The sequence below is a fragment of the Nothobranchius furzeri genome, chromosome 3 (assembly GCF_043380555.1).
Source record: "Nothobranchius furzeri strain GRZ-AD chromosome 3, NfurGRZ-RIMD1, whole genome shotgun sequence".
Classification (NCBI taxonomy): Eukaryota; Metazoa; Chordata; class Actinopteri; order Cyprinodontiformes; family Nothobranchiidae; genus Nothobranchius; species Nothobranchius furzeri.
This window is the reverse complement of record NC_091743.1, coordinates 64,091,147-64,099,768: the sequence shown is the minus strand read 5'-3', so window position 1 is coordinate 64,099,768 and position 8,622 is coordinate 64,091,147. Positions and strand designations below refer to the sequence as shown.

Genomic DNA, 8,622 nt, shown 5'->3' with positions numbered 1-8,622 from the left:
GTCACAGAAGTTTTTTCTTTTATTCCTGAATCATCTGGATTCAAATTGATGAAGTGTGAAAAACTATTATGAGTTCTAACATCTGCTTTGCAAATAAGTCTTCTGTGTTGGTCCAATTCTAAAAATACAGCAAACACTAAATTTACTTTTTAAAAACAAAATCAGGGGGAAATATTAAACTATAGGAAATTGACACAAAAGGACATGAGAGAAACGGATTTATGTGGCACAAAATAAATGTAGTTTGAGCCTAGATGACTTTAGCTTAAATAAATGATAAATAAATCAGTCACACAACACAGCTGATGAGCAAATTGTAACAAGTGAAGGAAAAAAAAGACAAAATAAAAAAGCTGCTGCTGAAGAAGCTGTGGCGTTGCTACATCGGGTTTTTATATATTTTTGTTTTCCTGTAAAAGTTCCACCTGTGGGTTTAAATGTGATTTTTTCTCTCAGTGTAACCTGTGATGGATGAACTCTGTTCTTCGCAAAACACAAACATTAAAGGCATGATCACACGTGCAGAACTTAGTTTTCTCACATCAAAAGTTCAAAACTGAAGCAAGATCTCCTACTTCACTTCTTCTGCAGCTCTCCATTTCCATGTTAGAGTTGATATGTTTAGTGTTTTCATTCCCAAGGCAGCAAGGATTTGAGCCCTCTGAATTCTGTTTGAAATGGTTAAATATGGTGTGTGTGTGTGTGAGGAGGCTTGGTTCAGCTGTATTTGGGTATTCATTAGTTTATATTTCTGTTGACAAGCTAAAACCTTTGACCTGACCCTTTGGGTTAAACAAACCTGCTCTACATGGCTCGTCTAAATGTGTCCACGGGTCAGGGACGCGCTGCACGTGCTCCAGGACTCTGAGGGCTGCTCTTTGTGAGTCCACCTAAAATCATTGAGCTTGCAGATTTCTTCCTGTGCATCTGCTTTATATTTATGTCTAATGTCTCTTCTAACAAAAAGCATCAACACTTTAGGGGGACGGTCCGGACACTCTGAAGTTGCAAGTGTGGTATTCTGGCCACATGGGGTGGTGGGGTTTGAAAGACTTTTCTCTAAACCTGAAAAGATTCATTTAGGCACATACTGGCTCAAGAAAATTTTTAAAAAATCTAAAAAAGTTGCATAGTATCTCTTTAAAAGTGAAGCAGAGTTCGAGACTGTTGAGGGTGATTTTCAGTTTTAGTCCATATAATCATTTTCAGTCTAGTTGCAACAGTTTAAGGCATGCTTCTCAAGTATTTAATCTAGATGTTTAATGTGGGAATATTCAAAAAGTCTCAGGAATATTTTACGAATGATTTTTATTGCTCACTGTGCATGTTAATATTTGCTTCACAGGAAGTGTGACTGGTAATACTTTGAAGAAGTGTTGCAGAATAGTGGAAACTGCTCTCCAGACAGCAAGGGAGCCGGACACAGGTCGTCACTGTTACAACCCAACTTGAGCAGAACTTGTGAAAAAATTAAAGTTCGTAATAAATAACAGGAAATGTGTCTGAAGCAGATGTAAATGTGAAGCAGAAGACGGATAAATAGATGAATGGATACAACACAACTGAAATGTTCCAATACAGATTTAGGAGAAGTGTCCATATTTGGTGAAAACGGAACTGTTAGAAATGTATTGACTGTCGTAGGGCAGATGAAGTCAAAATTGGCTTTAGACTGTGAACTCAGAAGGAATGCCCTTCTTTGAGTAGAGAATGACATTTGATTTTTGAACTCACTGACAGGACTGCCCTGTCTGATGTGTGTGTGTGTGCTTGTGTACTTTGGAAACAAAAAAATCAGAACACATTAGCAGGTTACTACTCGCATGTGTCTCATCTCAGGCCAACCAAGATTGTGTGTGTGTGTGTGTGTTTGATTTGGGGCTTAAGGCGTAGATCTCTTTTCAGGGTCACAAAGAACCGGGAGCGGAGTGAGAGAGGAAATTACCTGAGGGTAAAGAAGAATCTTAAAACATTTTGGTGCCGAAACCTGAGAGGTGATTTCTGAAGCTGACATTTGTCCGGTCCAAGAGGTCAAGTTTGGTCAGCGGACGTCTCCCTTTGGAGGAAAGTCCATTCAATTGAGAAAGCCCTGTTTCGGCCCAGACGAAGGGGTTTTCAGCAGACGGCAGACAACACCCAGGTGGATAATCTGGCGAGCAGTGCCTGTTATATTCAAATATTGTATATTGAACACTCTAAAAGTATTGTTTGTCATAAAGTGAATCTTCCTGACGTTCGGCAAATTTATGTTAAGACTGACCGTGTGTGATTTGTGCCTCCGGCTATGACGAAGCCTACATCGTGGCTGAACTGTTGCTCCATTGATGATGTGGTCAGCAGGTCAGCCGCTGACGTAACTCTGCACAGCTGAGCTTATATAATAATTTCCTGAAATTAACAAACAAAACAAATGATTAGTTGTGAATGACTTACTGCTTGCATTCCAACACAGCTGTTGCTTCATCTGATAAACTTATGATTTTTTTTAAACAGTAAAAGTGGGAGACATTTTACCTATAGGGTATCAGGACCCATCCGACCACCAGATGGCGCTCTGCCCCAGAAGAGGCTCTGTAACTCCAGGCCAGTGACTTTAGGAGCTTTCAGCAGGTAACAGGAGACCCGGCAGGAGGGGGACACAGGAAGGCTGGGTCACAGCTGCAGCCTTCCTCTTTTCAGATGCACAGGCTTGTGTGGACAAATCCTTCAGCTGCAGCTCACACGTCCGGGAGCGTCACTGGGAAAAGGTTAAAGATTAAACTCTAATGAGAGCAAGCACATATGTGGTTTGAAAGAACATATAGAAAAATAATCATGACAATTTGTAGTATGCTTTATAGGACATTAAAACTTTCACATCAACTGAAATCAAGCTCAGATTAATATATGAAGTTTCATTACTTTACAAAAGAATTTAATCATATCACTGATATTCAGAAGGAACGTATGTTTATAGATAATAATTACATCCACATCATAAACTCACATTGCCCTTTTATCTCATTAGTTAATATGCCATATTTTATTTAAAATGTCAATTTTTATCCGTTTTGATCTGATGAACTCTAACAGTTCTCAGTTCAAGGTGACTCAGAGCTTTTTGAAATAATATTATTCTCCCAAACTGTGTTTTGCATAAAAAAAGACTCCCACAAGTATTTTAACTGCTGCCCACTGACTGACTAATCCTCTGATTCACACGCTGGTGGCTTTAAAGGTCATTCTAAGCCCAGTTTATATTTGATTTCTTTTTTTTTTTTTTACATTTTTTGTCGTAAAACAAAGATTTCATCTCTTTTTCATGGGGTCTCACATGGTGTTTGAACCAAAATGAGGAACAACAATGGGCTTCAAAAACAGATCCAAGATAACAGATTTATAATTGACCCTTTGCACGTGACGTCACGCCACTCGTGTGACCGCCCCTTTTGCCATGATGGACGGCAAAAAGACCGTTTACACCCATAGAAACTCCAGTGAAGGTAGTCAAAACAAGCCAGTTTGTCGCCTTTTATAGCTTTTATTCAGTTGATTTGACAGTAAAATGGTTTTAGCTTGCTGCGTGGTTTGCTGCACTAAGAGACAAGGACGTAAACTCAACTCGTTTTATAATTTTGATGGAGACTGAGGGCGGAGGTGAACTGCAGCGATCAATCAATCAAGCTGACTAGCAGGCTTCAGATTTGCAGCGAACATGTTTTTACCGGGTAAGATTAACATTAATTTATTTCACGAGGAAGACAGGGACAGGGATAAATGTGATGTATTTATACTAGTTATTGATAATCCTGATGGACGGGTATTTCACCATGGAGGCTGCGCTCCGTCCACTGTAGTGAAGCAGAAGACAGATAAATAGTAAAAAATTAAGTCATGCAAGTGGCTAGTAGGGGTTGCATGACTTAATTTTTTTTAAAGTCGACAGTCAAGTAATGAAAATCGAGTCGACTTCGACTAGTCGTTGATGACGTCATACACCTGAAGCGGCGGGGTGGGGTGGGCTGGGGGGTAGGTTTGCTGGAGTTTTTGACAATTAAAATTGCGCCCACATTTTCAAAGTTAAACACATTTCTTTTAACAACGGTAGTTTCTGCTTCAGCCCTCTCCCCCCTCCCCCTGCGCAGCGGCCGCAAACTCACTGATGCGCCTGCAGCCTCTCGGAGTTCCTGCTGCTCTAAACATTACAATAATTATTTCATTTTCTGTTCCTCACTTCTGATGACCTTCAATGGTGTCTGTTTGTTGCAACCACCAGGTACAAAAACTAGCTTGTTTTTATTTGACTATTTTTCTGTCCTGCCTGTTTATTATCTTCCTGCATCTCCTCTCAGTCCTAAAGAAAAACTGCTACCTGGGTTCATATATATTCACCTCACGAGCTACCTTCGAACTGCAGTTCTAAAAGATCTACCGACCACAAAAACAGCGGAGTGCTCGCCGGCCGACTATAACAGGACCGTTTTTGCTGCGGAGTTTGTGCCGGAGCGGAGCGGAGATAGCGGAATTTTGGGGGTGCGTCACCGGAGAACAAAACAGGTGATGCGCCTCGCTCTGCAGCAGCGAAACGCATCAGGCACAAATAACAGACAGAAAACATGAAAGGAAATGAGCCGACATGAACAATCGCGTGTTTTTGTTTTTGGGGTGGTGACACCTGATTTGGCGGTGCTCAGGACGCAGATGTCTGGAGCGCATCAACGATCAGAGCTTTGCATGTGCAAACTGGTTAAGATTAGGATGGGGGTGAGGGGAAGGTAAAGAGGGAAAAGGTCACAGTTTGGTTAAATGTCCGTTTTACCGCCGGTGTCAGTACCGACGCTCTGGCACAGCGCGTCGCCTCTGCCTCCCGACGCAGGGGTTCATCACCTGCTGGAGGACTGCATCTAGTCAGTCATTATCATGTGACAGCGACTAGTCGATGACAGGCATAAAAAGTCACTACAGAGCCGTGAAGTCGACTAGTTCATACAACCCCTAGTGGCTAGTGCATCTAACATCTACAGAACCATAAATGCACCTCACCATAAAATCCATTTATTCATCTAATTTTGAACATTTTGGAGTTCCATATGTAACGTCCTGTAAGGGTAATTTTTCACCTACATATTGACCTACATGCCACCGGTCATCTACAGACATAATTCCGTCCTCTAAAGTGGATTTTACATTCTACCTTCCAACAGGCCAGAAGAGTCTGCAGTCCCTGTTGACATTTCAGTGGCACAAGATATCCACCTATGTCTCCAAACAAAGCCTTCTTTTGATAAGACTGCAGGATTGCACACGCTCAGGAAAGATGAACTTTTACAACTCATAAGTTAACTAATCATTAAATTATAATATGGTTGAATGAACAAATGTTATATGAATACTAATATTAACGTTTGAATAATCTGTGCCTAATTCAATGAAGTTGAAATGAATTTTATTATTACAATGAAACATCTTGATGTTATGACCAGTAATGTTTGGTTTAACAAGTAAATCATTATCTACACTCATACACAATGTTCACCACTGCATCTCTTGGCAAGCTGTCAAAACCTGCTGCCCGCTGAAGCTGACACAGCCAACGGTTCCTGCAGAACAAAGCCGATACAGCTCCGACTCCTTAAGAGTCCTTCTAGACGCAAACTAGTTCCAACCTGTTGTGCCTGGTGACATCTCTGGACTGGAGAAGTCGGTGCTGCAGTTAATCTACTGAACCTCAGTGCCCAGAGGTCATCCGACCTTCCTGACCTCCGGATCCGCGAAGAGGGTCTCCAAAAGGGTGAGGTAGACACAGCATGATTGCGTCTGATGTGGTTTTGATAAGAACCAACTTTGTTAGTTTAATGCAGACCAAATTCTTTTCATGACCAGAACTCAGTTTCTTCTAGATACAAGGTTCTGATAAACACACACCATTAAATCGTCATCCATCACATTCGTCTTATTTAACTTGTCTTGTTTTTAATTTGTTTAGAAAATAAATGTTTTACTTTTTATAAACCTGACTTTGTCTGAATTAATACGAAGTGTGTTTGATCACTGAAAAAGCAAAGAATCCTAGAGTCTTCTGATTAAACAGTCAAAGACCAATAAGATGTGATATTCTATATTTATATAGAATATCACATCTTATTGGTCATAAGTAAAGGTAATACATTAAGCTTAAAAGCAACAATATTTACCCCTTCTACACAAACTATGTTGTAGTAGCTGGCAGCAAAAGCAAACATTTTAAATTGTCTGCATGTTTCATTAACATACTTTGTTCATGAAGATTTCATTTGCAAAAAGAGAACTATTCTTTTTAAATAAAGATAACAATACCTTTATTAGTACCTCAGAGGAAATTACGCTATTGCAACAGCACAAGTACAGAAAAGATTTCACTCAAAAGGATTTAAATAAGTAACTTAGAATAGAAAACGTGTTGTGAGTTTGATAGTTGTTGCACATAATAACGATTGTTGCAGTAAATATTGCACATGTATTGAACAGTGACGACAGTTGTGGCATTGATAAAATTTTTATTTTTTTTATTGTATTTTTTTGCTTTCACTGACATCATTATAAATGGTTTGGTGAGTTTGATCAAAACTGACATATCTGTTTTTGCTAATTAACTCTTGATATATTTCACTAAACAAACATTTATTGGAGGGTAAAATGATCTGCCTGCCTTAACCACACAGCTAGAATATAATCCGTCAATAACACACACAGATACACCGCTGGTGTTTTCCAGTAAAATAAAAGCTGAGTGACAAAAGCAAGCCTCCTCTCTTCCAATATTAGAAGCATCACGCTTTAGCCCCAGGAGCAGACTGGAATCACAAGAGAGAGTTCAGGGACTCTTTAATGGACACGTCCCCCTCAGGTCTATAACATCTATTACAGGATGAACACGTTCTCCTCTGTCAAAGTTCCAGCGATGATCTGAAAGAAGGTTGTAAATGTGAGGCTGTGCTCTAAATAAAAGCCACTTTCTTTCAAACTGTGCCGTTTGTTGTAATCATGACGCAACGCGACTCAGAACGCTTTGAAGCGTGAAATAATAAAGCAGCAGGGGATGGTTGCTGTCTCATTGAATAACAAAAATGTGTTCTTGTGTTTTTGACTCAAATATCAGCTTTCTGTCACGGTTTGGAGGTTTCATCAGAGGTTTCGGGTAAAAATGAACCGGACTTGTTGGCTCACCCACAGCGAGGAGACACTGAACTCCAGAAGACGTCTCTTTCATTCATCACGACTGATGACTGCCAACAGAACGAAGGAGATGGAGCAGCTCCCCGCCTCCCAGCTGGGTGGCAAAGAGCAGCGAGTCTGGCTCATCGGAGCTAAAACGTGGCGCGAAACTTGCTCCGAGTTGGATCGAGTTCCAACAAGCAGAGGCAGAACCTTCAACTGACTCTCGTCTGTTACATTTTCAAATCTCAGTTTCATCATTGTTCTCGTCTCCATGGTAATTTGATGCTCACTGTAAAACAGTTTGGTGCAGTTTACTGATGTTTGCCGTCAGCAATCTCAAAATTACCAATGAGCACATGAGGCTTTGAGCGACTGGGGATGGTTACTTTAATCCTCTTTAATTCATTGTCTTCATTACCCAACGTCAGAATGAGGGGACTGAGTGCAGGAACAAGACGAGTTCATTCATTTGGTATTTCTGGGCTGGGCTTATGATTCCTCATTACTGACATGTTCAAATAGTTCTCTGGAAAAAACCTCCAGCTGATCCAAATCTCTGCAGAAGGAATTCTGCCAGGAACTCCGATACAAAGCCCCAAACATCCAATAAAGACGAGGGATTTGGGAGTGCTTCTGGGAGCTTGTTTTAAAGCCATTTGGGTCCTCAGTATCACAGGCAGGACTTCACTTGGGAAAACAACTCCCATCGTTGTCAAGAAAAGCCAATATAATCACATTTCCTTCCTTTTTTAACAGTATTTTTTCTCAAAATCGTGTTCAAAGACAATAAATTTAACATTATTCTAATAAACTTTTTGCTTTCAATGCAAATAAACCAAGATCCTGCCTGCATTCAGGGCAGACTCCGGTACCTAAAATAATATGGAAGAATTACAGTCTCACCAGAATATGACTTCATTTTAGACATAGAATCAATGACATTGAATATTTATTATTTGAAATGATGTATTTTTAATGTTTTTAAAGTAACATAAAGCCTTGCTGGTTGAAAGTCGTAAACAACCCTGCTGCAGCCTTCTGTAGATATAGCACAAGCAATGAGCTAACACTAACATGAGCTGACTAATTATAAAATAAACCACAAAGTAAAAAGATCCACTCTGTTGGACAAAAATTATTACTTACAAGTCCAGTGGCAACAAAGCCAGGTCACCATCAGCCTGTGATTTTGTAGCCTAGTTAATCAAGCCTCAAACTAGCATAGGCCGCGTCGATGTCAATGGTTTTAGCTTTTTGCTTTGCCTCCAAAGACATTGCTCTCTTAATTTTACCTTGCTTCGTCATGCCAACAGAAAAAAAACGAACTTCTTTTTCTTCTTGTGTTTCTTATTAACTTAAAACACACCAGCAAAACTTTCATCTGTAAAAATTAAACTGCAGAATTTAATTTTCAAAAACAGAAATTCAAAAATTCAATAGCACATA

General features: G+C 39.9%; 1 protein-coding gene across 2 annotated transcripts in view; it reads right to left on the bottom strand.

The window, feature by feature from the left end:
* Nucleotides 1-1,291: 1,291 nt before the first annotated feature.
* trim62.1 (tripartite motif containing 62, tandem duplicate 1) overlaps nt 1,292-8,622 on the bottom strand; it is a 48,513-nt gene continuing 41,182 nt past the window's right edge. For both annotated transcript variants that reach the window (XM_015959030.3, XM_015959031.3), the window contains exons 7-10: nt 2,515-2,737; nt 2,261-2,388; nt 1,946-2,163; nt 1,292-1,458 (exon numbers count right to left, since the gene is read on the bottom strand). The gene's annotated coding sequence lies outside the window, so the exon portion shown is untranslated. The remainder of the gene's footprint in view (nt 1,459-1,945; nt 2,164-2,260; nt 2,389-2,514; nt 2,738-8,622) is intronic.